Source organism: Parasteatoda tepidariorum, chromosome 7 (genome assembly GCF_043381705.1).
Source record: "Parasteatoda tepidariorum isolate YZ-2023 chromosome 7, CAS_Ptep_4.0, whole genome shotgun sequence".
NCBI lineage: Eukaryota > Metazoa > Arthropoda > Arachnida > Araneae > Theridiidae > Parasteatoda > Parasteatoda tepidariorum.
In genome coordinates, this window is record NC_092210.1 from 15,874,416 (window position 1) to 15,885,220 (window position 10,805).

The following is a 10,805-nucleotide window of genomic DNA, read 5'->3' on the forward strand; positions in this document are numbered from 1 at the left end:
ATTAATTAGTGCAGATTTCAGCTAGCTATAGACAGCTGCGTTGATTAGTTTGAATAGGAGATTTTGTGTTCTTTTGTTTTAAAGCAAGATACAATGATAAAGTAGATTTTATTTCAAAGGCAATTTTACTTTTTAGTTTTTTTAATCGTTATTTTACTAATTAGTCTAGATAAAAAATAATCGAATAACTAAAATATAATTAGTTAGTACAGACAGCTGCGTTGATTAGTTTGAATAGGAGATTTTGTGTTCTTTTTTTTAAAGCAAGATACAATAATAAAGTAGATTTTATGTCAAATGCAATTTTACTTTTTAGTTTTTTTTATCGTTGTTTTACTAATTAGTCTAATTTAAAATTATCGAATAACTAAAATATAATTAGTTAGCACAGATTTCAGCTAGCTATAGACAACTGAGTTGATTAGTTTGAATAGGAGATTTTGTGTTTTTTTTAAAAGCAAGACACAATGATAACGTAGATTTTATTTCGAATGCAATTTTACTTTTTAGTTTTTTTGTATCGTTATTTTACTAATTAGTCTAAATTAAAATTAGCTGGTAAGTAAAATATAATTAGATAGTACAGATTTAAGCTAGCTATAGACAGCTGCGTTGATTAGTTTGAATAGGAGATTTTGTGTTCTTTTTTTAAAGCAAGATACAATGATAACGTAGATTTTATTTCAAATGCAATTTTACTTTTTAGTTTTTTTATTATCATTATTTCACTAATAAGTCTAAATTAAAATTGGCTGGTAAGTAAAAAATAACTAGTTAATCTAGATATTTGTATATTAGTGAATTAAGTTACTAAATTAAGGCATCAGTTGCTTTGGTTTATAAGATTGGTAGCTTTCATGCTACTTTTTAAAAGCTAGGTCCAAATATTAAATGATATATTCTACTTTTTTAAGTAGAAGTGTGTACGTTATTCTTTTCCGTAGTTATTTCATTAACTAGTCTAGAATAATCTGACCTTCAAGGGTAACTAAAAACAGCTAACTAGTTTAGATTCCTCCGCCTGAACTCCAAGGTATGGGATCGAGGTTCAGAACACCAGATCTTTCAAACTATAAAATGTGTCTATTTTTAATTTCTTCCACCTTATGTGCATTGTTTGAAATGTCTCTATTCAAAATACCTTGTACCCTTAAATCGTTTTGTTTCCTGTTTGTAAACCAAAATACAACCTATGTCTGTAAGCGGGGTATTAATTTCTGAAGAATTCAAATGTGCAATATAGAAAACAAGGGTTCCTACTCAAGATTTCGAAGTTTTCCCCACCTAGTAGGTTGAGGGTCAGTTTTAGTATCATTAAATACATACATTGTAAATATTTGACTCGTGTATTTTTTAGGTATTTGACTGTTTTTATACTTTTCTGCTAGACCTGAAAACAAACACTCGCTGCGCGGCAAGTTAGCAAAAAAAATAAATTATAAATAAATAAATGCTAATAAACAAATAAAGTAAACAAATGGTTATTTAGATTAAATAAACAACCAGTAGCTTTTTCCCATCGTTCTTCTTTTTATCGTAATATTTTAATTTTATTACTATTATTTTTTTTTATTGCGCATTGAATTTTCTTGCACGGTGACTGTATGTTTAATTACACGTATTTATATTACTTTTAGAGTGGAATTAGTTTTTTTTTATAGCTGCAGCAGATTACTTCTAGCATAATTTCTTTTAAAAATACAATTTTATCCAAGCAAAAGAAAGCTGCTTATTTTGAGTCTGCCAGCGATTGGCAACTAACTGAAAATTCAAATTTTCAGATCTATCAGACAATCAATACATATTTCTTTTATGTAATTCGGTCTATTTCAAATAACTTTCAAACACATTGCATTTTAAAAACTGTTTTTTAAGGTGTTATACATGAAGGCATAGTAAAAAGATGAATCTGAATAATATATGAAGTTCAATTCTGTTGGGTTCTTTAAAAAAAAAAATAATAAATAAAGTATTTTTTAATAAGATTAATTTTAATTTTTCTAAAAACTGCATGTGTAATAAAAAATAATAATTTTTGTATGAAAATATTTTTAAGTTTATTTGTAATAAATAAACGGATATATAAAAAATTTTGAATCAAATATTGGTCTCACCACCGGAAAAATATGCCGATAATTATATGCTTTCCAATTTTTTTATATTGTTTCTCCTATAGAAATTGCACAAAACATAAAATGTATAAAATTTGAATCCTAAATTAAAATAGAAAATTTAAATTACCCACTAAAATAAAATTAAATGAAATATCTTTCAAAATAAAATTAAACAGAATATTGAAGGACAATAAAATACTAAAAAAAATTATTAAAATTAAACGGTAAAACGAGATAAAATGAAGCTAAAATCAAATTAAACACAATTAAATTAAGTTCTAAATTAAAATTAATTAAAATTATACAAAAAGCACTTAAATAAAATTAGACTAACTAAATTATCTATGCAAAACACAAGAGACTCCAATTTAGTATCAAAATTAAATTAAAATATATACTAGAGTAAAATAAAATAAAACTAAATACTGAAATGAGACAAAAATTAAAATAGAATAAAATTAAATTAAATGCTGTAACAAAATAAAAATTACTTATAAAAAAGAGATAAAATGAAATGAAATAAGAATGAAGTAAAATGAACTGAAATAAATTCTAAATTAAAATTTTAAAAAAAAGTAACGGATAAAATAAAACACACTTTGCATTTATATAAAAAAAAAAGTGCCACCTCTGTTTATTTTCTTCTTTTTTTATTCGACATTTTAAGAGTGTGACCTCGTCTTGATACTAAATAAAAGCGAATCGCATATCCAGAAGATGAGAAAAGAAAGGTATCGCAGATAAGGACTTGAAACGCATCCAAGATCGGTAGACAGGTAAAAATCGAAACTGTAACCGCATCTTCTTCTTGCAAGTAGGTCAGGGTTGAGCGACAGACTTGGGTGTGGATTGTAAGGTGCTCTGGTTAGGGACTGTACATAAATAGCAATAAATATCTTTATACCCCTTTCTATGAACCCGTCTTTATAGCTTACTTAATCTCTAAAACTAAATAAAACATTATTTTTATACGTTTATTGAACTTTAAAGACAAACAATTAGAAAATTTTCTATTGAAACATTAAAGATGTTTTGATCATGAAAACTAATATTTCACTTTAACAACTTCAATTGACTGTTGTTTTACATAGTGGATATACGGGTTTTAAGATTTGATTTCGTCAATTTGAATCTAACAATTTTTTCTTTGAAGAGGAGGAATGTAATTCGGAAACAAATGTACTGAAATCCTATTAAAAAATACTCGCATTTTGTGATAACAATGCTTTTATCGTTTTAACCTAAAAAAAAAGTTCCTAAATATATCCCAAATATAGCCTAAAAAATACCAGTTAAGAAATAAAATTTTCTACGAGAGTATCAGTAATTTCTGACAGCATAAATGAAGAAGTTAGCATTCGGAACAATTTCTTAACTTTGAATTTAAAACAAACCATGTTCAGCTGAATTAATATAACTTTTCTTTTGCCATGTCATGATATAAGACAAGTTTTAATAATAAAAAAAATATTTCTTAACCAATTTCTAAACGACATATGGTAAGAAGGATCAAATTAACCCTGCATAGTTTGCTCGCCGTAGTGGGCAGTGTGATTTGCGAACACAATATGAATCCATCAGCAATTGTCACTGAAGGGGAAAAAAGGAAGGCGATTTAACCTGGTTTTAATTCAAACGTTTTTGTGAACGCCATCTGTGGACGAAACAGTAAATATTAGTTAAACAAAAAAAATTTTTTTTTTAATTCCTTGAAATGAAATTACGCATTTATCACGAACAAAACCAGGTATCTTTTATTTCTCTCGTGACGAAACACAAAATGTCTTGACTTTGGGACAAACTCTCCAACAAATTACTATGCTTCATTTCAATTGGTGACTTGCAACTTGAGAAGAAGTGGAGTTATTATGCCTAACCATGTGATTAAAATCAGATTTAATTGGACATCTGCAAGCGACGTAACGCATGTGTGACAGACCTGATTGGCTTCTGAATCGACAAATGCCATGATTTACCAACGATGACGTCATTTGCAGGTATCCAATTAATTTGGAATGGGTATTCACTTAGCAAAAGTAAGTCCTGCAGAATAAGAGGTTAAGAAAAACATGGTTTTTTATAGTTCTACAGAACAAGAAGTTATTAAAAACAAAGCTTTGTAAATTTCTGCACAATAAGATGCTAAAAAAAGGCAAGTTTTTGTAAAAGTTTCCAGAATAATAGATTACTAAAAGCAAGAATTTAGTAAATATTTACAGAATAAGAGTTTAACGAGTGAGAGTTATTATAAAGTCTACTAGATAACCAGAAGCAAAACGTTGCAAAAGCCAACGGAATAAAAAGGTTATCAAAAGTAAGGTATTGAAAGGATCTAAAGAGTAACTGATCACAAAAGCAAGACATTGTAAGGGTTTGTAAGATAAGAGGTTGCCAATAATGTGGTATCAAATAAAAGAACAATTTAGCTTATGTTCAGATTACACAGAATTAATAAATGTTCACTAATGCTAAAGCCCGCAAAAAAGCTACGCATTTTTTTCAAATCACTGATCAAATTTTCGCTTTGTAAGGTAGCTAAGTTAACTGTTATACGAGCTTAAAACTAAAACATAAATATTTTCCTCATAAAAGCCACTTCCTTGCTCTGAATGTAAACAAAAACCGGTTTTAAAGCGAGCGAAGAGGTTTTTCCTTCCTCATAAATACACAATACGATCGTTACGCAATGGAACAAGTTGGACCTCTTTCCTTGCTCACTTTACTTATGAAGCAAACATAAACATAAAATCAAAACAGTTAAGAGGCTCGATCCGTTCGCGCTGTGGTAACAATCTATCTTAACTACAAGTTGGACAAAAAATTTATCATTTTATTTTATTTTATTTTTTAAATTGAATTCATGGAATTAACAAAAATCGTAATATTGTTTGTTTTACATTCATTTTATAAAATGATTTTGCAAAGGATAAAGAATGTTTAGATGATGCATTTTTACTTTAACAACGCAAACTCACACCTTCAACTAAAAGTTTCCTTTTAAAGATATAGCTGGCTTAGCCAGAACTAAAACAAAAATAAACTTTGGAATATGCATTTCTGTTACGTCACAGTAGAGCGCCATTAATGATAGCTCATGGTCCAAATATTAAACGCTTTAGTTTCTTTAAAGAAATGGCGAAAATCTGTTTATTTCTTTATTTGTTAGAGTCAAATGAGATCATGAATTATAATGTGTACATATTTTGGGAATAAAATTTAAGGGAAGAAGCTTGAGAACTGATGATAAACATTAAATATTTATGTATCATAAACTTTAACGCAAGGTGGCGCAGTGCTCGCCATTGTCACTCAAAGAATAATTATGTAAACAAAGAAAAGAGCGGAGAGTCTAAGCCTTCTCATTAAAGTCTCTTTTTTGTTGTCATTACCCAGGATTATATTTATTTGACTTTCATTTTAAGTAGATCTTAAACTAGTTGGAAAAAGGCTTATGGCTTTCGAGCAGTCATCGAAGAGTAATTGCGCAAATTGTAAATAAAAGCACCAATTAAAAAAATTGTGAATAAAACGTTTAATTTTAATGACATTGTTATAATGAGATTTCACTATTTCATATATATTATTTTTTTAAAGTCTTTTTCTTCATTTTATGCAGAACAGAAATGGGATTTTAAAATACCTCGAAGTACACAATATTTCTGAAATAAATACGTCATGCAATATAAAAGTTCTTTCTTGCAATATATACATGATCCCGCTATGACGTTATAGAATACACAATCGTGGTTTTGGCGCCAGAGAAACTATATGATTAAAAATGAGCTGCGTAATTAGCGACAATTGGAATAGAAGCATATTATTTACAGATTAAATTAAAGCCTTTGACTACAGTAAAGGTGATTTATTTATGCATAATAAATTGACAGATTGAAATATCGTTGATGTATCAAGATTTGTCCATATCGAGAAATGTGAGAGTTATTTTTAAATCTAATATATATTGACTGAAACATTTACACCCAAATTACGAAATTCATATTCTTTGCGGAAAAGAAGTAATAGATTTATATTTTATGTTTTCTGAGAAAGTGAAAAATAGCAACTGCATATTTTTTGTAACCAAATTGAAGGAGGGTAGAAACGACGCGAACTAAAAAAGGGCGTTGTTTTCCTCTAACACCTTATATTTTTGTGTTAAACAAGATTAGAAGGAAAATGGCATCGCAAAAAATAAATACATAAAATAAAAAGATGTGACACGAAAAATAAGCTGTAATCATGCCAGGGACATAATTGTTTACTTTTGAGTTGGTTCATTGCACTTTTTTCTCAAGATCACGTCGCATCTCTTTCACCTCCGATTGTTTTTTTGTTTTTATTTTTCAAAAAGATCGCAAACAATATAACAAAAGTAGTATCTCAACTGTGTACAAATAATCCTTGTTCTAATTTCACTTCTTTTTCCGTTCTTTATGCGGCACATTTATTAAAAAGTGGAAAACAAACAATTTTCTTTCTTTTTCAAGCTTTCCAACAGCTGACTTTGAAAGTAGCTTGTTTTGCATTTGAATGACCAAAATGTTAGAACTTTAACACAAAGATCTAAACACATTACAAGATACAAACACCAATCGAAAGTAGAAGCAATTGCATATTAAAATTAAGAAATGTAAAGAAAATGGAATGGAAATCGTTATTAAAAGTAACATAAAAAATAATGTTAATTAAAAACAACAATAATCGTTAAAAAAACAATCATATATCATTGCAGTAAAATCAAAATGGTAAAATAATTTACCTAATTTATTAAAAAGTGTTGAAGAATTATTTGTATCTAAAAAACGCAGACTGACATAGTTAGTTCAATTCAAGATATTTTCAAATACAAATGCTTAAAAATGAAATTTAAAAACGATTTACAAAAATACGATGCTTATGGAATCGTTTGCTTTTTTCTTAAAAAATTACTAGTAAACAATAATCGTAAAAAAAAGCATTCGTATATCCTTGTAGTAAAATCAAAATAGTAAAGTAATTCCCCCAATTTACTAGAAAGTGTTTAAGAACTATTTGTATCTAAAAAACGAAGGTTGACTTAGTCTATTATATTCAAAAACAAATGCTTGAAAATGAGAATTAGAACGTTTATGGAATCGTTTGCTTAACAAAAATTTTGAATATTTTTTTTTACAAAGTTAGTTTAAAAATTTTGTTTAACTTACATTCAGTGGAGGCAAAATAATTCGTTTACTAAAATGTGTACAAATATTTCATTTTATCCAGAAATATCACATTAAAATGAGAAAGATAACGCTTTTTAAGCAAACGATTTCATAAATCGCAAATTGTGGAACATTATTCTACATTTTAATTTATTACCACAGAGAAAAATCTAGGGATTCCCCTCCGCGAATGCTAGAACATGTAAGAATGCGACGCATTTCACAATATTGATCAAGAAAAAGCTTTTAATTTTTGAAAAATCTAAAAACTTTAAATTTTAGCATACATACAAAATAAAAAGTGTAGGCGCTACTTAAAGCACTAAAAAATTGGAGTAAAAAGTGTAGATATTATTTAAATTACTGAAACTTATTTATTCAAATTTATTTAGTATTATATAGAAGCTTTTGATTGTTGTAAAACTAAAAAATAAAAGTGAAGAATATTCTAAACATTTAAATTTTTTACTCAATTTTCAGAGTTTTGAGAAAAACGTTTTAAAATTGATTTAGAACATATGAAAAAGGACAAGGGTAGACGATATTTAAAACACTCAAAAACATTTATTCAAAATCTAAATAATTTTCTCACCATTGAACCAGATGCAAATTTTTTCATTCAAATTTCACAGCATTTAAAGATATATTTGATGATAAAAGTTTAGATAACCCTGATGATAAATGAAATTAAAATTTATTAAATTAAAACAGACAACTTTTTAAAAACTTATACTGATGCTAATATAAAGCTAACCAGTGAAATTTTAGTTCTGTCTAAAAAATTGTAATCCCAAAAGATACTAAAAAAAGTAAAAATTACAAATCGTTTGGGAAATTTTTTTTTCGACTCTCTCTCTCTCTCTTTTTTATTCTTTCTTTTATTTGATGTGGAAAGAATCTTTATGTTTAAAAAAAATTCCTATCTCTAAATAAAAATTTACATTTTTTTTATTAATTCTTAAATTTTTATTGTTATTTATTATTTTGCGATTTAGAAATAAAATTTATAAACTAACATTAAAGTAGGTTAACTGAAATAAATTCAAGATTTTTCCAAATTTAATTTATTTTTTCCATATCTTTTCTTTTTTCTTTATAGAATCCAACTTCAATTCATAATGGATATCAATAAATATACTTTCTCAATACTATCATTGCATCTCTATCATATTCGATCATTGCACTGTTATATTAATGAACACTGCAAAATAACTTAAAACCAGGCAATCTGTGCAAAATTCAATCTTTTTTCAAATTAAATCTCTTTTTTTTTGTATATTTTGCTTTATAAAATCCGGCTTCTAACCCAAATAGTTAAAATAGAGTTAAATTCCACGAAAACCTCCATACTAGCATTACATACTCATGTGCGTCATATAATGTCCATTTTCTTTTGCAATATGTATACGATCCCTTAACATTGTGATAAAATTTCAACAGGTGCGCGTTGACATTTGTGCAAGTGGAAGAAACCGAGGAGGCTTAAAGATCATTCAAATCTTTCTTGATGAGGAAAAGTTGATCCGAAAGGATTTGCATCAGGTACAGACGCCCTCTACAAGTAAATATTCCCTATCTTCACGTTACAATTTATATGCATGAACTTTCTGGTACCTTCTGGAAAAAAAGGGATAAGAAAACGATGTAAAAAATTTTTTTTTTGTAAATAATAACAATAAATGAAATAATAATGTAATAATACATATAATAACATTAAATAAATAACAATGTAACGTAAACATGTCGACTGTTATTTCGAATTTATATGTTTTTGGAGTGTTTGAAAGCATTTGGAAGTTTTTTATCAGGTAATAATCAAAAAGTAGTTTTGATTGGTGACAAACCTATGTTAGTCTAAATTGAGGCTGTGAGGTTTCGGTAGCTGAAATGTCTGCTAACTTATGCAGGGCTTGCCTCCGAGCATGCTCTTTTAAATTTTTCACAAAATTCTAGGAAAATATCTACAATATTATTACTAAGTAAATATTAATTTCAATTTACTTATGCACGATTACAACTAGAGGTGATTTATTTAAAATCATATTTCACATTACAACATAACAGTTTAAGAAAAAAACTTTACGAAAAGTATCTGTACAAAAATATTGAAGCAGCGCAAAACTATTATTAAAAAAAAAAAAAAAACGCTAGACCTCACTCGTACACTGGCCAAGTTTGTAAGCATTCTTTATTTTATTGACGTTGCACTAGAGATGCACAATGGACTCCTGACAACGGTCTGGGAAACATCATCGAGGATGATCCGATGGCAGCACACATACGTCATATCCCGTTTTACAGGGAGGACACATTCACACGTCATCCATCCGCACATCGTAATTGACCTGAACCAGAGCACGATCAATCTCCGATCCAGTACCCCGGGAGGTATTGATTTGTTATGGAAAATTAGAGAACTTAGTGACAGCGATATATTTAACGTGCACCAGTCTCCATTTTGTCTTCGGCTGGTGAGGATCGAACTCATGACCTCTCATACATGAGCCCAACGCCCTAAAAGCCAGGCTAGATCTCGTTACAAAAAGATTTTTAGAGAATATTCGGGAAATAGGAAACTTATACAAAAGATGCATTTGCTTTTTCAATAAACTTTTCAACAAAAAAAAACTAAATAAATTGAATTTTGTAATTTACGTAATTTTTCAATTGTTCATTACAACAGCACCAAAAACCCCTTGTGATAAGTTATAATTTAAATTACTGTCATAATATGTTTTTATTCATATATTAGTTATAAATATTTGTTTAAATAATTTTCGCAAGATCAAAACTTCATTTTTTTCTTTCGTCATAAAGGTCGTAACTTTGAACCAACCTGATTCAGACAAGATGCACATTTTTCCGACTACAACTCCGATTCCTGTAAAATTTTATTTGACTCGATTTTGATTCCAACTATGACTCCACCACCCTACTACTAAAAATATTAACTTTAGCAAGTTAATATTTCTATTTTTTTAAAAACTTTGGTTACAAAGTTTTTTAAAAACACCACAACACTAGTCATTTAATATTCTTCGTTATGAAGCTGACAATTAGTTTTCAGTTTTTTTTAATGTTAAATTAGTTTATTTTTAACGCTGTTACATTTTAAAGATTACTTATTTGTGATTTATGAAACATATTAATTAAGAATTATGGCAGCTATTACTGAGGGTGATTATGTGATAGATTTTATTTTATAGCCATTGTTGAACAACCGACCCAGTTTTGAGTTTACGACTACCAATGTTCAGCTCTGTAGCCTTGTAATTTCAAACCCTAATCAGAGAATCCACATATCAGAGAATTTATGAATCAGTTTAAATAAATAAAAAATAAGTGTTAAATTTCTAGTTTTAATTGCGCAATATTATATCTTCCCCCTAAATACAGAAATATTTTGAAATTAAATATTTTGAAAGAAATATTCAGAAAGCAGATATTTTAAAAATAATTTGAGAAGAAAATGCTTTCCTTTTTTTTATTTTATTACTTTGTATCAATA

General features: G+C 27.8%; 1 protein-coding gene and 1 long non-coding RNA gene across 2 annotated transcripts in view; one reads left to right on the plus strand and one right to left on the minus strand.

The window, feature by feature from the left end:
* The window catches only part of LOC107449738 (mitochondrial import inner membrane translocase subunit TIM44), a gene marked incomplete at its 3' end in the record, with an annotated part of 316,808 nt that overhangs the window by 41,398 nt on the left and 264,605 nt on the right, over positions 1-10,805 (minus strand).
* The window catches only part of LOC139425990 (uncharacterized), a 114,232-nt gene that overhangs the window by 3,742 nt on the left and 99,685 nt on the right, over positions 1-10,805 (plus strand). Inside the window, exon 2 of the long non-coding RNA XR_011637204.1 lies at positions 8,738-8,858. This is a non-coding gene — a long non-coding RNA (uncharacterized lncRNA). The remainder of the gene's footprint in view (positions 1-8,737; positions 8,859-10,805) is intronic.